The 24051-nt window shown below is 34.1% G+C and overlaps 1 protein-coding gene and 1 non-coding gene across 10 annotated transcripts in view; both read right to left on the bottom strand.

Annotated features, from left to right (window-relative positions):
* The window catches only part of LOC128674221 (uncharacterized protein), a 334397-nt gene that overhangs the window by 113711 nt on the left and 196635 nt on the right, over positions 1-24051 (bottom strand). The window contains exon 1 of one of the 9 annotated variants that reach the window (XM_053752670.1): positions 14107-14320. The exons of 7 other annotated variants lie outside the window; for them this stretch is intronic. The gene's annotated coding sequence lies outside the window, so the exon portion shown is untranslated. Of the gene's footprint in view, positions 1-14106; positions 14321-24051 lie in introns of those variants that run through there. One more of the 9 variants, XM_053752672.2, reaches the window with a different exon arrangement.
* TRNAM-CAU (transfer RNA methionine (anticodon CAU)) lies at positions 22910-22981 on the bottom strand. The gene has a single exon. It is a non-coding gene; the product is annotated as a tRNA-Met (tRNA).

Raw genomic sequence — 24051 nt, 5'->3', positions numbered from 1 at the left:
TCGGAGAATCATTTTTTTGCAAATATATTTGTAAAAATTATACATGTCACAAGTTTTTTTATTTTTTTTTTCATCTATTTTTTTTTTAATTCCAAAAATATAAAATATATATATATTACTAACGGCCCGACCCGGCTTCGCTCGGGCAAATTATACCCATAAACCTTCCTCAGAAATCACTGTATCGATTGGTGAAAACCGCATGAAAATCTATACGACTATTTGACCGAGAAACATATCATGACTATATCGGATTTGATGAATTTTAATTGTTTTTGAATAACCATACGTAGTATTTTTGATAAAGTATTTTTCAACTACTTATAGTGACTAATTTGGATGAATAAATTAAGAAAACCCTACTAACATGAAGAAATGCGAAAGTTTGTGAGGATGTATGTATGTATGTAACTCGTTTTTGAGTTTATCGCGAACAAACAGACAGGCAAACGCTACTAGAGGACTTTGTTTTATAATAAGTAAGGATTATGTATATATATATATATATATATATATATATATATATATATATATATATATATATATATATATATATATATATATATATATATATATATATATATATATATATATATATATATATATATATGTATGTATGTATATTTGAAGAGCACCAGAATACTATATTGATTATCCGGCTATGAAATAAATTTCATATATCAATTTGTCCCGTCACCGCAATAGATTACATATCATACGAACGTATCATACGAAACACGGCACTGGCCGATAGTATCTGTTATTGACACAATTTATGTAATTGATATAAATTGCTCTTTCCAAGTTGGTTATATTCGTATCTATAAACAAAAGTAATTTTACGTGGCGTGAACGAAATGTACTATTTTTACACGACAACGGCGAAGAGAAAAAGAGAGTTATGTTGTATAAATTCTGTGAAGTTGAATTGTCCTAATTAGCCTTTTAAATAAAAAAAAAAATACCGTACAGACGTTGACAAAATTTGGTAGACATGTTTAAAAATTGTAGAAAATTAGATGATTTTAATGTTTTTATTTATTTTTTTGTTTCTTTTGGCAATAAAGAATACTTTTTGGATAATTATTGGATAATATAGCTTGGAATAGCACATAAGGTAATTTTTGTGCCAAAATTCCTTTGAATCGGAGCCTGGTTTATTAATTATTATAGCGTAATAATTAATAAACCATACGTTTTGATCACGGAATATCTATTGCAGTCGCAACATAAACTATTGTGAACTAAATTAGCTGTGATTGTGTGTTGGCAACATCTAGTTGATAGCTGTGATTCCGCTGTTACTGGCAATTTAGAACTGCAATTAGTTCGATTGTGTTTAGTACTTTCAATATAATATTGTACAATTCCACACTAATATTATAGATGCGAAATTTATTCGTATTAGTTTATTATACGTTAATGATAGCCATTTTTTATTTTACAAATGAATAATTGCAAAGTTACAATACAATACAACACTCTTTATTGCACCGCGACCACAGCGCGACGCACCGCTTTATTGCAAAAGCGAAATTTACAAAAGTTAAGTTAAAGTTATTTCAGAATGAAAAAATATTAAATGGCTTTTCGACAACGTTAAAACATTCTGTGATTATTCATATTTAGTATGGAAATGTCATCATAATTTTGCTTTTATACAAAGGAATATCAGATGAAATACGCTGTAAATAAATAAAACGTGTTCGTCCATTTTTTTCACGCGAAATTTCAAATAATAATATAAAAGTTCTCAAAGTTACAAACTACTAGCATTAATATGACGATTATGATGATAATTATGATTCAGTCTTACTTACATAATGAATCATCCTATACCGGACACGCAACACATAATATACTACATAAGTAATTTAATTTACATCACATCTGTAATTTAGATTAACACAAGTTTAGATGTATCAATATAACTCAAATCAGACCGCGCGTCCGTCATATCAAAGCTAGGGTTGCCAAAATTTTAAGTGTAAATGACAAATGTGCGGAAAATTATTTACTGAACTGAAAGTTTGATATATCATTTGATTATTTGATTTATTTCATGCTCCGTCCGTGTGAATTTCCTACGGAAACAGTTCTTTATTGGCAAGTAGATATAGCGTGAAGAGGTAACAAATAAATAAACTTACTTTCGCACTTGTAATATTAGTAAATGTTTTCAGTGTGTTCGAAAAACAGGCATTTTTACACAATCAAACCAATAAATCTGGCGAGTGGTAACCCTAATGGCCTAACACGGCCGCGATTGGCGGATCGATTACGATTACGACAGACGTACACTAGTGCAGTGCACCTGTTTACCAACCAATGCCATTCGCGTATTACGCGTGTCCGGTGAGCTGACAAGCATACATTATGATTTCCAATCAGTGTTTTACATATTAATATCGGTAGGTATGTTTTGTGTTATCGATAAATTTCAGATTCTGGAAATATCAAACGGGTTTAAAACACCAGATTCTAAATTATGTACATTCTATTAATGCCAAATTGTAGAGGTAATGATGCCCAATTATGTTAAAGTTTTATTTAAAGTTCTATTAAAGTTTAAGTTTTTATTAACAAATATTAAATCCATGTCAAATTTTCGCGCAGTATTATTAAGACAAACGAAACGGAGAATATAACACGAGGAAAAGATATAAAACCATGAAATATGTATTATATACCTACATAAATTTACATCCCTCTTACATATCTGTGTTGGCACAAGTAAAAAATGAACCTTAAAATTCTAAAAATTCGGCTGTGGTTTTCTCCCCCGGCCGCCGCTTGCCTGACACCAACCCTACTACAGTTGCAAAGGCCATGTGTCCCTTATTCGCCTCGTACGACATCCAAGGGAAGATATCAAATGGTCCTATTCAAGAGCGGAAACACGCACCATCAAAGAACCACATGCAAGACATATCCATATACTATCTTTACGTCTCACACTTATAAAACTACTGTATAAAACCGGACTGGGAGCAAAAAGGCCTGTCAGTGTTGAGCAAGTATTGTGAGGTGGGCGATAGTTAATGAATCCGCTTATGAATGGGAGATTTGCATTGTGCAATGCGCAGGCTGCAGGCCGTTCTCATTGCCACATTTTGATACTAACTCACTGAGACGACCTTACTACAAGTAACAATATCATTAAAATTTGTGAAGTAAATCAATCAAAACTGATATATTGATTACGATTTATTTATTAATGATGTTATCAAAGCCAACATTTTTATAGTCCACATTACCATATTACCTGAATGATTTGACCTGCGAGATTCGCTAACATTGATATAACCTTTGTGATCAGATTAAACCTAATTTTGACGTTAAAGTTTGTATCCAATTCGAAAAAATAAAAGTAACTTGTTTTATATGAAAAATGATGTAAAACATAATTAACGTCACGCCAAAGAGAAAATAAAAATAGAAAAATGTAAGCCGTTTAACCTCTAAACATAATAATTAATTACTTTCCACGTTGCCATAATTACTTTAGGATTAAGCACAGGGCCAGCTTGCCATTTTACGGTGTTACGTGACTGATCGATTTTGTGTGTATGAAGAATTTAAAAACTAACATGAATATGCTATTTTTTCATGAAATAAGTATTGAATGTAGAAAGTCAACTTTTCCAAATTATAAAAAAGTAGATTAACGGCCCGCTTCAACATTTCCTGATACAATATCATATTTTAATCTGGCAAATAGACGAACTGCTAGATAATTCGACCTGAAGTTATTTGCCAGTTTGATCTATCAACATTTTTAAAGCATATTTTTTAAAATTATTAGTTATATATGGCTATAAGATACTTTATCAGCAAGCCCTGAAGTTTTTTTTTTGTTGTAAAGTAATTTATACCTTTATCTATAATTTGTCTCTGGTAGGTAATTCTATGTTTTTCTCTGATTCTCTTTCAATATATTCTCTAACAAGACAAGTGCATCAATATATTGTATTATTATATTAATTATTTTAAATTTCATTTCATTTAATTCCAATAATTTTATTGCCTGGAACGTATTTTCTTGGAATGTCTAATCAGTAAATCATATTACCTATATTTAATCGATGTTTCATCATACCTTCGTGGTAATATCGGTTTATAGATATTTATTGACTCATAAAGAATACAATAATTCACTTATAATGAGTCTAAATCTAATTTATAAATAATTTGTAAAAAATATATGACGCAAATAAACAGTGTAGTTTTCGAAGAGTTATGCTATTTACAAAACTTTGGTGTAGATATGATTTTTCAGTCTTCCTTTAAACAAAGTCAAAGATTTTATGTTTTTTAAGTCTTTAGGTAAGTCATTAAACATTTTAGCTCCTTCGTATAATATATCACTCTTTCCATATTTAGTTCTAGGTGTGGGTAATTTTATTTTATCTGTGTTTCTTAAATGGTGTTTATATTTATTTATCGTAAAAGTGATTTGTGTTTGAATTTTCTTTTCAAGAATTTTTTTTACAAGAATGCACATTTTATATTTATATAGTTGTTTTAAATTGAAAATTTTTGTTTTTTTATAAAGAGTTACAGTATTCATTAAATAGTCAAAATTAAATAGTGTTTTTATTACCTTACTTTGGGACCTCTGGATCAAGTTCATATTTGTTTTATTTGCACTACCCCAAATTTCAATCAGATATTCGAGGTGGGACCTTACTAAAGAATTATATAACGTGTACTTAATCTCAAATGGGATACAAGAACCAACTCTTCGCAAAACGCCACGCAAAGAAACTAGCTTGCCTCTAAGGTGTTCGATATGAGGTTTCCAGGTGAGTTTATCATCAAGATGTAGTCCTAGATACTTTTCTTCGTTAGAGCGATGTAATTCTTCACTATTAATAGTAAGACACGGGTAGTGCGGTATTTTTTTATTTTTTGCAGCAAATATCATGTAGCTAGTCTTTTTTGTATTTATTGTTAATAAATTACACTGGCACCAATCGTGAAATTTGTCGAGGTCTGTTTGTGCTGTATGAATTAGCTCCAAAAAATCAAGTCCGAAATAAAATAGACATGTATCGTCTGCATATAAAGTTATATCGCCTGTAAGTCCGATTGTAGTGATATTATTAATATATATTAAGAACAAAAGGGGTCCCAAAATAGATCCTTGTGGGATTCCATAAGTAATACTTTGTGGTTTACTCTGGTAGTCTCCTATTTTAACAATTTGATATCTGTCTGTTAGATATGATCGAAAGATTTCATAAGTCATTCCTTTAATACCAAGGTTTTCTAATTTGTCTAAGAGTAATGAGTGGCTTATGGTATCGAAGGCTTTTTTAAAATCTATAAAAATACCCAATCCAAACTTTTTATGGTCAATGTTTGTTTTTATTTGAGATACCAGGTCAATTGCCGCAGATAGTGTTGAGGATTTACTTCGGAAACCATACTGCTTCAAAGTTATAAAATTTAATTTTAATAGATGATTGTTAAGTCTACGGTATAGTACCGTTTCAAATATTTTTGATAGAATAGGTAACACTGAAATCGGCCTATAATTGCTGGGGTCGGTTCTTTTACCCGATTTGTAGACTGGAGTAACACGCGCTATTTTGAGGGAGTCAGGAAATGTGCCAGTTGCTAGACATTTATTTATACAGTCTGTTAGATCTTGTGCGATAAAGTTAATGATTGATTTTATAGACTTCAGGCTAATCCCGTCAATACCAGCACTAGCGTCATTTTTTAAGTTTTTCATAATATCACATACTTCGTTCACGGTGCATGGTTCAAATTCAAACAGTTCAAATTTAGGTTTTGTGTTTATATATGTCAAAATATTGATATTATTGTTATGAAACCTAGAAGGAATTTTATTTGCAAGTTGAGTACCCACAGAAGAGAAAAATTCATTGAATAATTCGCAGATTTCAGTGCCATCCTTTACGCTGATAGAATTTAATGTAAGAGTAGGCGGAATAGGAGCATCTTTGACTTTGTTTAAGGCAAGCATATTTAACAAATTCCAAGTCTTTTTTGAATCAGTTATACACATTTTAAACTTATTATAGTAGTATTCATTTTTCGTTATTTGTATTAATTTTGTTACTTCATTCCTCAGCCTTACAAACTCTTCCTTCTTCTTTACGTCAGATTTTAGTTGCTCCCATAGTAAATTCCTTCTCTTTGTTTCTTTAATAACTTCTTTTGTGATCCAATCTTCTCTGGGCAAGTTTAATATTTTAATTTTATCTATCTTATTCTTGTTGATACTTTGTTTAATATGGTTTTCTAAATGATCATACGAATGCTCTTTGTTACAATAGTCTGCATCTTTAATTGAATCCTGGAGTCCTTTATAGTCGATTCCATGATAATTCACTTTTTCTTTGATGTTGTGTTGTTTTTTAAATATTTCTATTACTATCTGCTTATGATCAGACAAAGGTGTATCAATAATTGTTAACCTGTATGGATTTTCAGTTAAACTAGAGGAAACATGATCAATTATAGATGTCGTTTTTATACTATCAGTGTTTACTTCACGAGTAGAGTAGTTAATATCGATGCAATTGAGAATTTTGTAGCCTGCTTCCTTTAGTACTCTCTTATAATCTATTGCATCTTTTTTATTGGCTAGCAAGTCTATGTTAAAGTCGCCTATTACTATTCCTCTTTTTCTGCTTTCCAAATGTAGTGCAAAAGTATCCAAAAACTGATTTATATATTTTTTGTTTGGTTTATAGATTGCACCAATATTAAGGGCAAACTTATTGATATATATCCATAGATAATTAATTCCGTGCTCATATAAATCAGTTGTTACTTCGTGTTTTAAGCTGTTATGTACATATATCGATACACCACCTCCCTCTTTTCCCATTCTTATATTAAAGTTATGGGTATAATTATCTAGACAGAATGAATTTGCCTCAATTTCATTTTGGATCCAAGTTTCTGTTAAAACTATTATATGTACTGTTTCATTCAATAGTTTAAGTATTGTTTGTAGTTCTTCAAACCTGCCAGCCTTTCGAATACTTTTAAGATTTGCATAGAAAAATTTGAGAGATTTGTCATTCAAAAATACGTTATCATAATTATATGTAATGTTGTGATTTTTATCAGGTAAGACGATGTTTTGTTTACTTAGTTTTTTGACTGAGACTTGATGATCTTCGGAATCCCTTTAATATATTTAATAGTCAAATTTGACTCGCCAGCTTTTTCACGATCCGACAACTCGTTCTTAAGACGTTTAAGATACAATTTTTGACTGTACTACTGTATACCACTAAAACCACAGTATAGTACAGTAGGTCAGACAGTATCGCAGATCACATCAGATGTGACACATCTAAAGCTGACAGAAAAAAAAATATGAAAAATGTTTACATATATCTATACTCATATTATATTAATAGAGTTTGTGAGTTTGTGTGTTTGAGGCGGGTAATCTCCGAAACTACCGAACCGATTTCAAAAATTCTTTCAGCATTATAAAGTTACATTATCCAAGATTGTTATAGGCCATATTTTATCACAAAATTCCCACGGAAGCGATGCCCCAGACAATATCTAGTTAATAATAAACTTAAATTTATTTTCATCCACAAAAACCTTCATCCTAAAAATGGGAGATATAAAATTAGATGAGCTCATTATTACTTAATATCTACTTATGTACAAATCTCTGAAAATGCTAAGTAGATATTGCATTTATTTTGACTAGCTTTTGCCCGCGGCTTCGCCCGCGTTAATTTTCCGGGATGAAAGGCACCTTTATGTCCTTCTCCATACTTCAAACTACATGTATGTAAAATTTCAAGAAGATTGGTTGAGTAGATAGAGCGTGAAGAGGTAACAAACTTACTTTCGCATTTATAATATTAGTTAGAATATCAGGTGCTAGAAGGGCATAGGGGTAGGGAAGACCGCGAAGGGATGGAAGCTGACAAGGGGATGGCGCAGCATACTGCAATCAATCTGAACAATTTTAGATAGAAGGGGAGGTAGTGCCCAGCAGTGGGATACAACTGCAGACTAAAATAAAAAATAAGGATCAGACAACAATTCAAGAAACAGAAACTATTACCACCAACGGTTCGAAAGTTATCGTATATTACAAACATACATACATAAAAATGTATTTTTGCCCCAAGTAGAATTATAGACCGCATCAAAATCAGTTGTGTAGTTTTAAGATCCAAGCATACATAGAGACAGACAGATATCGGGAAACGACTTTATTATGTAATATAGTACTGATGAAAGAATAGAAGATTTGTGTATAAAAATATAAATCTACTTTTAAAGTTAGTTTTCACAATCAACGTAGTATACAAAATAGAGGAGGAAAAGTAGGAATGTGGCCCCTGGGTTCCAACGATCTATAGCTAAGGAAAAAAGAAAAACCCGACGAAACGCTCAGAGGGGTTAGTGTGGGTTTGCATTTCACTTCTCACCATCGAATCGATTCGAAGTGAGACGCAGCTAAACAATCACATTGCGCCATTGTGACGCAACGACCGACACACTGTAATCCAAACCCGCACAAAAACCATTGATGAGAAGAAGAATTAGTTTACATACTCGTGTAGTTTTAGCGTAACAAGACAAAAAAAATGATACATTTCATTGAGCAATATTTGCACCGTTGCAAAGTTTATTTGTTTTATGAGCTCTAGTCAAAGAAACTCTGCAATTTGTATATCAATCTATGTATGTATAGTTATTTGCATCGAACTGCGCTGAAGTTGCCGACATTTAATTGGCTGAAGTTCGTCCGTACTTATTGTATGCGCGTTTATTCTTTGCATTGTGGTCGGTTCACAGTTCGTAAGTTTGGTATTTAATTTCTCTTAAACTGTTGACAAGTTTTAAATATTAAGTAGTATTATACTTGTGGAAGTTTGTTGAAATATTGGAACTAAGTTGTGTTGGAGCTGAGCGCTAAAGTATGTTTGTTTAAATATAGACTAGTGACGTTAAGGCTGGTTTACACCGGTCAATTTCGAACTGCGCAGAAAAGTTCAATCTACGCTGTTTTTTCTAAACAACGACGGTGCACGCACAGGTTAATGTTAACGACATAGTTGAGTGGTGCAACCCAATATAAATGTAGTGATACAAAAATCAAAAGTCGCGCATAGTTGCTTTGCTTCAGCTAGCCTTGTATATTTATGTGTGTAGTAATAATTTTGTGTATAGGCGTACACAAAATTATTTAATGAATGAATATTTAATAAACTAAACACAATAACAAAATGGAAAAGAAGAAACGAATACGTGTAATATTAAAATGAATATGCGAGAATTTTGACAAGTGTGACTTTACTATTTATTTACATCTCATCTAACCAACCACAGCGCGCCATTGTGACGCAACAACAACTACACTGCGATGTGATTGGTTCGCTGCGTCTCACTTCGAATCGATTCGATGGTGAGAAGTGAAATGCAAACCCGCACTAGGCCCTAAGGACGCATTTTTTAAAACCTACTAATGGTTCTAACTAGAAAGCAATTGTTACGTGGGCGAAGACGTGGTCACAACAAGCTAATACGATTACAATTCTCAATTCACCGATGTAGAAATTTCACATAATTCCAAATTGAGTTTTCGATCGCGTCGCAAGCCTCTTACAAAATGCCACAGATTAAACAAAGGACCAGTGGAACAATGGTAAGGGTTTTTCCATAGATTTTTAATAGTATAGACAACGCATATCCACAAAATTCTATAGATTGGACAAAATTATGTACGATAAATGATCTTGTCTTGATACAAGAAGAAAAAAGCACAAGTAGAAAAATGGAATTAACTGACAGCAGATAAAGAAGAGTTACGAATGACAGAGAAGAACAGTGAAGGGAGATGAAAGATACATTTTTCTATTCACTCCATATTCAACGGTACGTCTCCGAACACTGAGCGCCAAAGCCAGATAACAGAACAAGTAGAATATAAAGCGTTGCTTTAGTTGGCAAATTTGCTCTTCTCAAAATGAGCCAAAAGTCTCACTCCACACAAATATTTCCTATTTTCGTGATATGTGAGTATCCCTATGTGTGCGTGTGCTCAGGCGCTCCGCATGCGGTGTCTAGCCTATTATAAATCTACAGATTTTCCTCTCAAAGAGCCGTGTTTTCGCCAAACGAAATAACTACAAAGAATTGCAGAACAAAACAAGACCCGTTCATTCGTGTGTAAGGTATTGGTCGAATGGGCTAGAGACTGGTACTACGTATACTTTGGAATACATTCATTTTAGGGTTTCAAACGTCAATGAGGAAAAGGGATCTATGTCTATTCGTCTCTTTCTTAGCATGTGGACACCCAGGAAATGGTTGTTGAAGAGGTAGAAAAATATCGTCTTTTCATCTAATAACTCGACAGGAACTAGAGATTATAAGAAAGCTTTCTCACATCTGAGCGGTTTCCTTGTTCCTTTCGCGGCCATTAAGCGTCGGAGCCCAGAAATTATAGGAAAGCAGGCAGATGTAACGCAGTATATATCTCATACTACGTCTATCTCACTCCAATATATTTCCAAGAAATTCCTCATTCCGACGTAATACATTACGTATCAACTAACAGCGATGACAAAGGGGATGCTTTTAGTGAATTAAATGAACAATACACACTCTTGCTTAGTCGGGTAAATGGGAACGACGCTAAATTGAGTTGAACCTAAAGGGATGTGCTTTAGCTGAATGAGGACTTTTTAACCTCCATAACGAAATGAGGAGTGTCGTTAATTTGACAAAAACAAAGAAATGTATGTAATAAGTAGGAGAACTAGAATAAAGTGCAAACCCAGGCTTCAATCACGTTGGAGGTCAAAAATATACGAAACAAACCGGTTTTTGCGCACACTGGCATAATTCGCGCAGCTGAACGCGGACGAAGCATGTAGACACCAAGTTTGGCGCCATAATCGCAGTGCATTCGAATAGGTATGAAGCGGCTTGCGCAGATTGCTCTCGACCTAAGTCACCAGGCAACTGTAGGATGTCAAAATGAGAGCACAGCTTTATCTGGGATACAAGGAGTGTCCACACTGTCCGCTAGTTTTCCACAATATTTCTAAAACAATATTACATTGTGACAACCGTCTGTGCTGCGTAGCATGTAGTAGAGGATGTCAATTTATTGTTTTTTTTTTATTGTTACGTCATAAATGTGATTTTTGACCAAAAACGAATCAAATTCAACGAACATTATTAAAGTATAAAAATAATAAATATTGCTTTCAGACACGTAGAATGTAAAACTGGATGAAGGAAACTAACTAATATTGACATTAAAGATAAAAAGAAAGGACACAATTTTCCAAATTACACGTTTCACGTTTCAATACTGATTACGATTGCTCAAAGAAACCATTCTACCACAGTGATCAAAAATTACGGTTTATCATGCCTTCAACATGAAATAAAAAATAGTTTACATTGAATGAACGAACGAATGATTTGATAAATAAATAAATATATTAGGACAAATCACACAGATTGAGCTAGCCCCGAAGTAAGTTCGAGACTTGTGTTATGGGATACTAATTCAACGATTTATGCGATAAACCAACAGATAAGCAGTACAATTAAAATTCAATATTTTAATAATTTTTAATTATCACAACATAATAGATAAAGCTTATGAATTCGGTTATGTTAATAATATATTTAAAAGAACTTACTTAAATATTTTAAATATGCTTAAGTAACCTAATCTAACAGACCATCAACTGACTCAATAACAGTTTAAAGTTAAACTAAGTCCCAATTTAGAGTTAGATTGTTAACCTGAAGTCAAATAGACGAGCGAAATCTGTTTCCAATGATCGTACCATCAAATTTTATCCCGGGCGAAATGGAGTGGATTCTAGAAATGACAATTTGATACTAGAGGTAGTTTATTCAATATATATTTTAATTTTGTACATAATAATTCATGAAAATAAATTACAAAAAATTATAAGGTAATCGTGGAAATAAAAATAATTACAAACAAATAGATTATGTTATTAACAATATTACGAGTTTACACTGAAAATATTGTAATAATTTGAATTAAATATATTGTTATCATTAATTTATTCAACGATACACGGAAAATTATGGATTTAAATAATCACTAACACTACATAGTATAAAACAAAGTAGTTTTCTCTGTCCCTGTATCCATATGTATGATTAAATCTTTAAAACTACGCAACGGATTTTGGTGCGGGTTTTATTTATATATAGTTTGATTCCTGAGGAAGGTTTAGGTGTATAATTTATTAAGGTTTTACCTGAGCGAAGCCGGGACGAGTCGCTAGTTTATTATATTTTTTTCTAAAAAAAAGCGAAAGTGTTCACACCGTAATTTGTAAATTCATAAACTTCACACGAATCTATTACATTAAAAAATAATAATTAACGAGAAAATAATGATATTTTTTACTGATTTCGGGTTGCAACACACCACCGAATAGACAAATACACACTCCATTTTATTGTTCAAATTTACGTATCAAATTCGTAAAACTGTTTGGTCAAAGCATTAAATTTTATAGTATGTGTTCGTTGCCAATATTTGCCACAATTGGAGTTATACTGCCAACTTAATGTATATATACATATATATATATCTACATATACTAAACTGTGGTTTTGACCACAATATGAAAACTATTTTCATCTGGAGTTTTATGGGAACTCGTTGCTTATAAAGCCACTGCAGTAGCACAGCTCTGACAAGAAAACATTTAACAAATTCAAATTAAAAATTCTTTATCCAATTTATGATGATATACATCACTTATTGACGTCAAAAAATTACTTAAACTAAGTCTACTGCCGGCTTCCAAAGCGCAGGTGAAGAAGAAGCGGCGCAACAAACTTCACCGCAGCCTTTTTCAACTAGCCGCCTGCCTGACGTTACCTGACCCCCCCTGGGAATGCTATAGTTGCCTATCAGCTGCCTAGTCTGCGTGTCCCTTAGTCGCCTCGTACGACATCCACGGGAGGATATGGAGTGTTTTCATTCTAAACCACACGCCACAAGGTTATGATAAATATCAGTGACTAAATAAAATAATAATATTAGACTAAACAAAATATTTAGATCACGAAAATGATTCTAAAATGCTTCTGAAATTGTTAGGGTAAAATATTTATCTAAATTTATCTAAACACTCTAATAAAATGAAACACCGAAGAATTCACCTATATACATTTTATATTTATCGCGAATCGGCATTAAAAATATAAAATTCGAGTGCTTTAAAATATACATGGTATTCACAACACATAAAATGTTCGCTCCGTAGGACTTTTACGATGATTGATTTCCCGAAGGAAACAGCTGAGACTCGCCACTTTATCTCGTGTTTATCTCTATAGATAGAATATAGATCACAAGTCTATGTAAGGAACACTGAAATGTGATGATAATAGATTATATATTAAGGCATTATTCATTTATTTAGAAGTACCTATACGGTCCTAGTTGGTAAAGGCTCTGTCTACTGCACAGAAATTCAGTATTTTCTAAATAAAGTCGTTTTAAATTATTTGTAGAATTATTGTTATTTTTCATTATATTATTTATAAAATATTTTAGTAATACGAGTGTATAATTTTATTATTGGACATCGTAATAAGTTTTTATTGCAATTTGTATCTGTATTAATTTTTAAAATTTTAAATTTATTTCAATGTATTTCTTCAGTTTTGTAATATAAAATTGAGAACTCGAAAATCTTTATTGGAGAACACATCCACAATGAAAAGAACCGTTTTTCACAATACTTAAATAGTTAGTTTTATCAAATAATCTCAAAAAAAAATAAAATATTTTTTTGTTAATTTGGAATAAAATTAATATAACAAATCAAATTGAAACAAACGCTTCTAGCCCATTGTTTTAAATGCAACCCAAAGGCAAGCACAGCTCAGTTATTAAATTTAATAACCCAATTCCTGCCATACTCGATTCCATTGACACACATTTGTTCCTAACAATAGTTTGCCAACGCCTCCACGACCTTACACAGTGCCATATTAAACTTAACAACCAATTGGCGAAATCCTAACGACAGTTTAAAATTTTATTACAATCTAAATCAAAATACATACGCATCACCAACACGAACCAACAAAACACTAAACAGAGATTTTCTTAAAAAAATAATTAAAATTGCACAAGAAAAGCGGATTTATTCACAGCGCGTTAAAAACACCACACTGTAATTAAAAAGTGGGATTTTTCTCGAGTGGATATTACGATGCAGACGGTATAAAGGTCGTCGACCCGGTCGTAGCGCGCGTCGACGCGGGTCGCGGATGCGGCGCGGACTGCCCGAGACGTTACTATAGCAGCGGCTACGGCGTAGCCATGCGCTACGAGGTAGCTACCAGACGCATACAATATAGAACGTTAGATGTGATTCGTTTAATGCTGGTACCACACTGTCGTCGAACGCCGACGCGAATGCATCGTTGCGTAATTTGTATCAGTGCTTTTAATAACCCAATTAAAAACCAAAATAATGTATGTCGGTCGAATCCGTTACAGTTCGGCGAACTTTTCCGCGATAGTTTTTCGCTGAGGACGATTTTTGCTGAGATTAGTTTCATAAAATACAAAATTACTAGTACTGAAAATATATAAAAATCGAAGATGTGGAACACCTGAAGAAGACTCATAATAGTTCAGCTAAACTATAGAAAATATGCTTTTTCATTCTGATTAGCATCTTCTGTATGTATAGGTATTGTTACATTTGTCTGTACAATCACACTTCTCTAATAATTTTGACTTCTTACCGAAAATTGTTCGCCCACGCGAACCAAGTCGCGGGCATCAGCTAGTATTGAAAATATAATCCAGTATATTTGACAGGATATATTTCAAGCTAAATCGGCAACCATAACAACATATTTGAAGCTCCGGTTTTCATGAATTAATATGTACAGTTTGTATTGTAGTGTGAAACGAAGTTCCACTTCTGTAGAATTTTTATTGTGCGCTAGGTCTCTCGTGGACGTGTGAAGTCATGTTTCATTTAAAATTGACGAGGTTTCATGACGAAATTTGACTTGTTATACATTATTCATATGCTTCTAAACTGAACAACGCTGTGAACGAACGAAACTAATCACAGTTTTGCCGTGCATTGCTTTGCTTTTTGATGGGATTTACAAACAGACACAGAGGCGATAGTTTTTACTGAATATACGGTTCAATTTAAAACGCTGGTATATTTCCTACTCCTACTTATATACAATATATAGGTATAGAATAAATAAATATATTAGGACAAATCACACAGATTGAGCTAGTCCCAAAGTAAGTTCGAGACTTGTGTTATGGGATACTAACTCAACGATACTATATTTTATAACAAATACATATATAGATAAACATCCAAGACCCGGGCCAATCAGAAAAAGATCATTTTCCATCATGACCCGACCGGGGATCGAACCCGGGACCTCTCGGTTCAGAGGCAAGCACTTTACCACTTCGCCACCGAGGTCGTCAAATATAAATATAGGAAATATAAATATATAAATATAGGAAAGCAAACGTGAAATTAAAAATAATAATAATAATACAAAAAATATTTAATTGCTTTATTTTTAAAATGTAGACGAAAGTGGCCAGTTTTGTGGGTAAATAAATCCTACTAATATTATACACGTAAATTCGAAAGTTTTGTGGATGTATGTGTGTATGTCTGTTACTCTTTCACGCAAAATCTACTGGACGGATTATTATGAAATTTGGTACACGGGTATAATATTACCTGGAATAACACATAGGGTTCTCTTTTTATCCAGAAATTCTCATGGGAGCGAAGGTAATTAATAAAGTTGAAATAATAAAAGTTTTTATCTGGGAATTCCTTAAGGCATGCGGCGCAGATACAATGCTACATCAAATTAAAGGCACACGTTTTCTTGTTAACTAGCCAATTAGAGGGCCTTTAATATCACATTGAAGCGGTGGAAGCAGTGGTGGTGTAATGGTTAAGACCCTTGCCTGTGGATCGAAAGGTCCCAGGTTCGAATCCTACTCGTGTATAGTAGTTTTCATCGACCACCACTTGCTTCCGATGAAGGAAAAACATCGTGAGGAAACCTGCACACTGGTTGATTATTAACTTGTGTGTGAAATGGAGAAGGCAATGCCAAACCACTCCATTAATAATGTTAAGAAAGTTGTTGTGTGTGTTTCATTCCACGTAATGGCCACGACCCTCAGTCATGAGGAACACGACAATGAAGAAGAATATCACATTAACGCCGAATGACCAATCACAGCCGATATTCACCCTTCGCTTAATGAATTTGGAACTTGAAATCTGCTTCCATTAGTTCCCAGCCGGTTAATGCATAGTTAACTGGTCGCCGGCAGTCCGAATCGGTTTTTCCCTTTGTCCCACCGCACTTGTCTCGCGTTGGAGGATTATTGCAATCATTGCCAGTACACAGTAAACTACAATTATATCTATCAATCAATTATTTTTTGATCGAGTTTTTGACGACCTCGGTGGCGCAGTGGTAAAGTTCTTGCCACTGAACCGAGAGGTCCCGGGTTCGATCCCCGGTCGGGTCATGATGGAAAATGATCTTTTCCTGATTGGCCCGAGTCTTGGATGTTTATCTATATATGTATTTGTTATAAAATGTAGTATCGTTGAGTTAGTATCCCACAACACAAGTCTCGAACTTACTTTGGGACTAGCTCAATCTGTGTGATTCGTCCTAATATATTTATTTATTTATTATTTATTTATTCAGAACGAAACCACTACGCTACCTGGAGGTCCTTGGTCGATTCCCAGCGCGGGTAAATATTTGTATCTATGATCACAAATATTTGAATGCGGTTTTGGGTGTGTTGTGCCCATTTCTGTTTATGTCTATTGGAAGCTATACACACATCGATACAAGCTTAGTGGTTAGAGTGGACCGTTGTGTGTTGTCCACACCTTGGAGCCTAAAGTACCGCATACACTTCAAAAGGAACTTACACAACAACAGCTCTGAGATTTTGTAATGAGCTCTGATGCTATTTCTCTCTAGAGCCTAAAGACTACAAATTGGTGTTCGTCGAAAAACGCGCGAAAAAATTCATACAATAACGCCCGTGTGTTCTAGACGTCAACAGCAAGCGGCTCCCCTTCTCATCAGAACTACATTCCTATATGATAATAAACGTTGATTTATTGATAGCCACATGCATGCCTGGTTAGCAGTATAAAAAAAGCTACAACAGGAGTCGACTCGCATAGTTAACCGGTAGGAATCATGTTGGGGCTTATTACCGGTTCATGATTAATTCAGGCCCAATTTGTCACTACATCTGAGCCGAATCTATTGCTTGACAGATGGGGCAAGGTTTAGTGATCTTGTATTTAGAGTGTAACTAGCTTTTGGCCGCGGCTTTGCCCGCGTAAAGTTTTTTCCGCGATGAAACGTACCCTATGTCCTTCTCCATACTTCAAACTACATGTATGCAAAATTTTAAGAAGATTGGTTGAGTAGATAGAGCGTGAAGAGATAACAAAAATATATATAATATTACTTAGGATAATCACTGCGCCCTGGTGCACCCCCTGGAGCTCCTCTAGGAACTTAGGGGTAAAAAATACCGGGGTTATATTCTACCTGCGTACAAAATTACTGAAACATAAGTACATATAAAGATAGAGAGAGAGAGAGCGAGATAATAAAACAGATAGCTACAAGATAATTAGTATCGATCGGAATTTTTAAGTTCCTATATTATAAGTCAGTTGATCACTTGAATATATTTAGTGGCACTTTTGATAGTTGAATGTTCAATAAAGCGTTACATCAAATATTTGTCAAAGCAAAGCGACACCGACACCACAGAGTAGAATAATCGTGGAGGTTCCGACAAGAGGAGGAAATTATTGATTCATTGAGGTCTACAATTCTACTTGGGGCAAAAATACATTTTTTGTATGTATGTATGTTTGTTTGTAACGCGATAACTCTTTCGAAACTTAAAAGGTATGTAGGATCTGCCAATACAATTTTTAAGTTTGTGGGGAAACAAATTCAGTCAAGCCGTTTTTGAAATATTCACAATTTTGTAAAAAAACTCATCAAAATGTATTGTGTTCGCGAGGTCTAACTTCGTGACGAATAACTAGTTATTTTAACTTTACAACAACTTCTTTAGGTCCGGCAGAAATGTTGTGTGTCACGCTGTATTATTGAAAACAAAGAATGTTAATAAGGTTAGGTTAACTTTCATAACATGCACGCCTAACTTTAATCTACACCAAGGTATCTCAACTACCATATGTTACAAAATGGTAAAAACTACTAGATTGAAAAACCGTATAATAATATCTACGTACGGAGACGCAATAAAACCGGAACGAGTAAAAATGATATATAATTAACTAATGAGAATTTTTGAGCCAGGTACGATGCGGGGGGGGGGGGGGGGGGGGCTGTTAGATTAACAAAATATTTGACGAAGCGTGTGGCGGATACATTTCTGTACACTTTCTGACGAAGCATGTTGCGGATATTTCAAATTGTATTATTATATATAATCTGTTAATAAAGTTTGAAGTTGATTAACTTAGTCTCTGTAGACGATCTACTCTGCAACACTCGACCTTGTCAGTAGAGTGACACGATATTGGCACATGTCTCGGAGACGCGGGCATGAGAGTAGAGCTGCAGAGTATTTGGGTTTATTTGCTTTCTTTGGATACAAGACGTCGCGTCGCGTCGTCGCTCGTGTCGGGTATTTAAATTTCCAAGACGTCACTTTGAGGCCCTTATAAGTTAATTACTCTTTATTCTTTCTCTCATCCTCGCGTGTTCCCGGTTACATTCGGAGCTGTGACGCCCCGGAGCCCAGGGTGCGCGTAAAACTCAACCAGATTTGGCTTTAACAACCGTCTGTCTGACGTGAACAATCTTTGGAGATGTTATTGTTACCTATTGGCTGTTAAGGCATGTGACCCGTAGTCGCCTCGTACGACACCCACGGCAGCATTTAGCGTGGTCCTATTCTAGGACGGGAACACACGTCACAAATATAAGTACTTTTCATGAAATTAGTGTGTCTAGGTCATAGACAACAAACTATGTAGAATGAATTGAATCACGCACTATCCGTCTAGCGCCCACTACTCTATTATCCAATAAAGTAGGCAACCGACATTGTACCATATATTATTTGACTTTAAACTTTAATGCCTAAACCGTACAGTATCAATTCGGTTATCAAAGAAAATTGCAGAGAGTAAAATCGTTCAATGGAATATGCGATTTGATCAAATTAGAATAAAGTCGTAATTACGTTGAATTTAAAAGGGACTGACTTGTGAATGAACTCTCTCAATGCGCCTACGCATGCCAAACAAAGGCCTTGGGTAAATCACTTTGTTAGAAATTAAAATTAAATTACTTATTTTGAGTGGGAAGTTTTAAAGCAAACAAAGCGAATTGGTCAAAAAAAAACAAATGTTTTAATCTAACGATAACTATTTAGTAAATTTAGACATAGTACCTAAGTACTTACCTACCTACATAAGCATAAAGGCATAAAAATTCTTGAAGATAACTGTGACTAAGAGCCGTGTCTCAGCCGTTTTAAATATAATGTTAAGACAACTGTATCAGCAACGATCCTATTGAAATAATTTAATATTGTTGATTCCAACATCTACGTATCTCTTCGTATATCAATTTAATTAACATGATAATCTCCTATAATACTAGAAAAGCTGTTTCACTGAAAACACCCAAGTTATAGTCAGCAGTTTGAATTTTCCAAAAACCGATTTAAACGTAACACAATAAGGGTTGTCTGAACAGCTTTTCAAAATGTGGTTTTTGTAGGAATACCGTATTTGGCAAAATCCCAAACAGTTGCGATGTTTTCGGGAATGTTAGAATTAGTATGAAAAAATGGGAATATGGTAGGGTTGCTGCTTCCATGTTGTATATCCATACTATTATTATAAATGCGGAAGTCTGTCTGTTCTACTTTCACGGCTAAACCGCTGGACCGATTTTGATAAAATTTAGTATGCATGTAGTTAAAGAACCCCGTTCAAACATAGTCTACAATTTCATCAACTCCCAAATGACTATAATGGGGGTGAAAGTTTGTATGAAAAACGTGTCTGTTCCGCTTTCGTAGAGAAATTTTGCAGACCAAGCCAATGACAAAAATTGAAAAAAAAAAAATCTCTCATAATAGTATCATATTTTCTATAGAATGTGTAAATAACAATACAATGTTTTGTCACACAGGTTGACGTCAGTCAGACGGCCGATCGTAAATTAACTTCATTATTTAAACTTTGCTTTGGCAGTTCGCGACGTCAACGCCGGGACGGACACTGCAAATACGTAAAGATGAGAGCAAGAGAGACATATTTTACTAAATAAATAAAATATTAACAAATTAGGCCATGCGATGAGATACCTAATCCAAAATCTTCTTGAAACTTTGCATTCGAGAAGATCATTGAGTACCTAACTGTTCCCATGGGAAATTTACGCGGCAGAAGCCACGGGTAAAACCTAGTTACAAATGAACAAAATCGATTTCTGAATTACTTTACAAGTAAATGACAGCTCATCAAATAATATTTAAGTCCCCTTTAACAAATGGTTGCTTGGCAACGGCACGCTTCGAGAATTTTCTAATTTTACCCTTTGGAAGGGATTATAAAAACCAGTCTATAAAGACCTCTCTATAATCTCCTATCCGAGACTTTATATGACGTTTTATAGTACTTTAACACGGTGAAGTGAAGGTGTAAGATCACACTGATTTGGTTGTGTGGTGTTCTTGTGTGTGACAAATTCATATATTGGTTTAGAATGAAACAAAAATCTTCGGGCCCCTTGTTCTAACCCCAATTGCTCCTTCACCTGGTTGATTATAGGGCGCAAGAAACCACAAACACAAATTTGAAAAATGTCTCCGGTTGCCTTTAGGGTTTGACGCCCGGGGTCAGCGTAAAAAATAACACGGCTGTGATTTTACAACCTGCCGCCCGTCTGACGTCGACCCTCCTTGGGAATGCTATTATTGCCTATCAGCTGCCTAGCCTATATGTCCCTTTGTTCTCTATGGCGGTGGAAAAACTCGCGAAAACACTTCGAGACTTCAAACTACAATCTATACTATTATTACAAAGAGGTAAGCGTTTGTGAGTTTGTATGTTTGAGGCGGGTAATCTCCAAAACTACCGAACCGATTTCAAAAATTCTTTCATCATTATAAAGGTACCTACATTACACAAGATTGTATCGATCCCGTGGGAATTTTAAGATAAAATAAAGCCCATTTTATCTTAATATTCCCACGGGATCGAAGTCCCGGGCAACATCTAGTTACCAATATTAATATTAACCCAGACATCCTGAACTAGTACCAACAAACTCTTAACATTCCCCCACATTTCCAGTAATAGACAAAGTTTCATCGGAAATTCAGTTTGGCGCAAGTTTCCGGATTAGGGATGCAAATCTGTAACCTGAAAACCTTAACGACGTATAATACAATCAGTGCCTAGCTCAAAAACGGTATGTTTTGCTTGTGGAAGAAGAGAAGAGAGGACGGCGAGTTGTCACAAAAAATCATACTTACTTCCATTCTTATATTATTCACACGAAAGACTTTCTGTTTGTCTGTCTAAAGTTTTCACGGCTAACCCGCTGGCCAATCGAAGACATTTTGAAAAGATATCGTTATTTAATCAGGGCTACAGCGGACAGAGCTGCGGGCAACAGCTTGCATCGCGGGTCTGATGAACACAAACAGACACGGGTATTTCACTATTATATGAAAATTAGCTCAAGGGAACGGCCATGCTAATAAAATCATAAATAGCTTGTTAATAAATAGTTGAATAAAATGTATATTAATTTACGTTTAGTATACTTATGAGATAATGTATGAAAACAAAGTCGACTATTCCTAATTTGTTGAAGAACTGGTAGATTTACTATAATTCTGCATTCATTTTCCTACAACATTTCCAGTCCCAAATCTGAACTTGATTGATTCAACACAAAGACTTCAATATTTTTATTGTATTGAATTTAATTTATATATTAATTTGCGTGCAACAGAGTATTAGAGATTAACAATTGAGGAGTATTGCAATAGAGTATAATCAAATAAATTTATTCAGAAATTAGGCCTTCACAGGCACTTTTTCACGCCATAATCTAAATTAAATGATATTTACCAAAGCTACAAACTACGACCACTGCTGAGAAGAAATGCCGAAAGAAACTACCAAAGACAAAATACTAAAAGATACCAAAAATAGAAAACAGAAATATACTTGTCTCTTGTCACTTGCACTAAACGCCTATTCTCTTCTACGTGCAATATTTTAAAGTAGTGAACACTAACGGTTTGTATAAGGCTCCAATCAGCCCGAGGACGCGGTTAGATGTTAACTTCATTTAGCGCGGACAGCTCGAAATATAGTGATGGCTTTTTAATTGGCCCCAGAGATTTCTCACTTACTTTCTAAGAACTGAGAACTTTTCTTTAAAAAACGAAGTCTCTGTGAGTTTTATAAATTCACTACTAATCTTTGATTTGTTAGTCTTTGATTTATGTTTTAACTTTTATCGTACTGAAATTGTGGAGATTCATATTTTATTCGTAGTAAAATAATTAATTAACCTTAAACTACCTAAAATTTTTAAATATGATTTGATTATAATATCATTTATTTAAAAACCATAAAGCATATAATCAAAATACATAAAGTATTATAACAATAAAAACTATTTAAAAAAATAAGTACTAGCGAGAAAAACATTTTTACAGTGTCATAAATTATCCATTTCAATTAAAAAAACAATTTTCTATTAAAAATAAAATTAACATTTAAAAAAATGTACTTAGCAGAGCGTAGTTTCGATCTACGGACCTCTGGGTTATGGGCCCAGCACGCTTCCACTGCGCCACTCTGCTCTTAGCGAGGATGACGAAATTAGCGTTCAGTTGCCAAGTGCTACACTTCTAATACGCATGCGCTGACGTCACTTTACATTGCGTCATTCTAGTGGCTTCTAGTGGTAATGACCGCGAGTAAAGTACATGTAATTTTATCTTATCTATTATAATATTCTATTTAATACGTAGTAAATAAGTATGAGCATAAATATGCTAATTATAAAAAAAATGTATAATTATTGGCTACTTAATAGAAAGAAAATTTCACGTACCCCTAAATAAATAAAAAATGTACGGAACCACTTTCATTTTAGGGTGCAATTTGAGTGTTAAACTGTGTAAAACAAAGGAAATAAAGGTTAATAAGGAGGGTCACACAATGTGGCTGACCGGACTTTGCATACGCCACTTTTTATATGGAACGCTTTTATACAACGTTTTGATTTTATGTTTATGACTAAAAATAAGTTTTTAGGTTCAATATTATGGTGTTATATATGTAGTATATATGTATTTATTAATTACGTAATTTACTTTTTTTTAAATTCTCATTTCAGTACATTATTATGCTTTGTGACATCATAATATTTACATTACTGTCTTTTGAGCACGATACCAAAAATCTATTTTTGACATTAGAACTGATCTGACCAACTGGAAGTTGTCCAGTGGCCGGCTACCTGTCAGTAGGCATTGAGACAGGTTAAATAAACTTAAAAAAATTGGTAATTTGTCATTTAGTATAACCTGGTTACGTACAGTATAACATCATCCGGGTCGCAGGATGCATATGTATCAAAGTAATGAATCCAAAATTAAAGTGGTCTCCCAATTTCCCGCGAAAAATAACAACACCTGCCCCCCCCCCCCCCCCCCACTGGTCACCCCGCCCCTCCCCGCGTGTGTAATGGCGCGAATATTTATCACACTCGTATGCGAGTGATGAGCGAAACGATACGGTAAAAACTAAAAATGGAACTTTTCAGCGTCCATATTAAATATATTGAAACACTGACGTTTTAGCTACCGGACGCGAGACAGACAGTCAAAGTCCACAGAGCACGAAACGTCATTTTTGCTCGCCAAAA

Source organism: Plodia interpunctella, chromosome 12 (assembly GCF_027563975.2).
Source record: "Plodia interpunctella isolate USDA-ARS_2022_Savannah chromosome 12, ilPloInte3.2, whole genome shotgun sequence".
NCBI classification, from domain to species: Eukaryota; Metazoa; Arthropoda; class Insecta; order Lepidoptera; family Pyralidae; genus Plodia; species Plodia interpunctella.
The sequence above is the reverse complement of the archived record's forward strand: the minus strand, read 5'-3'. Positions and strand labels throughout refer to the sequence as shown.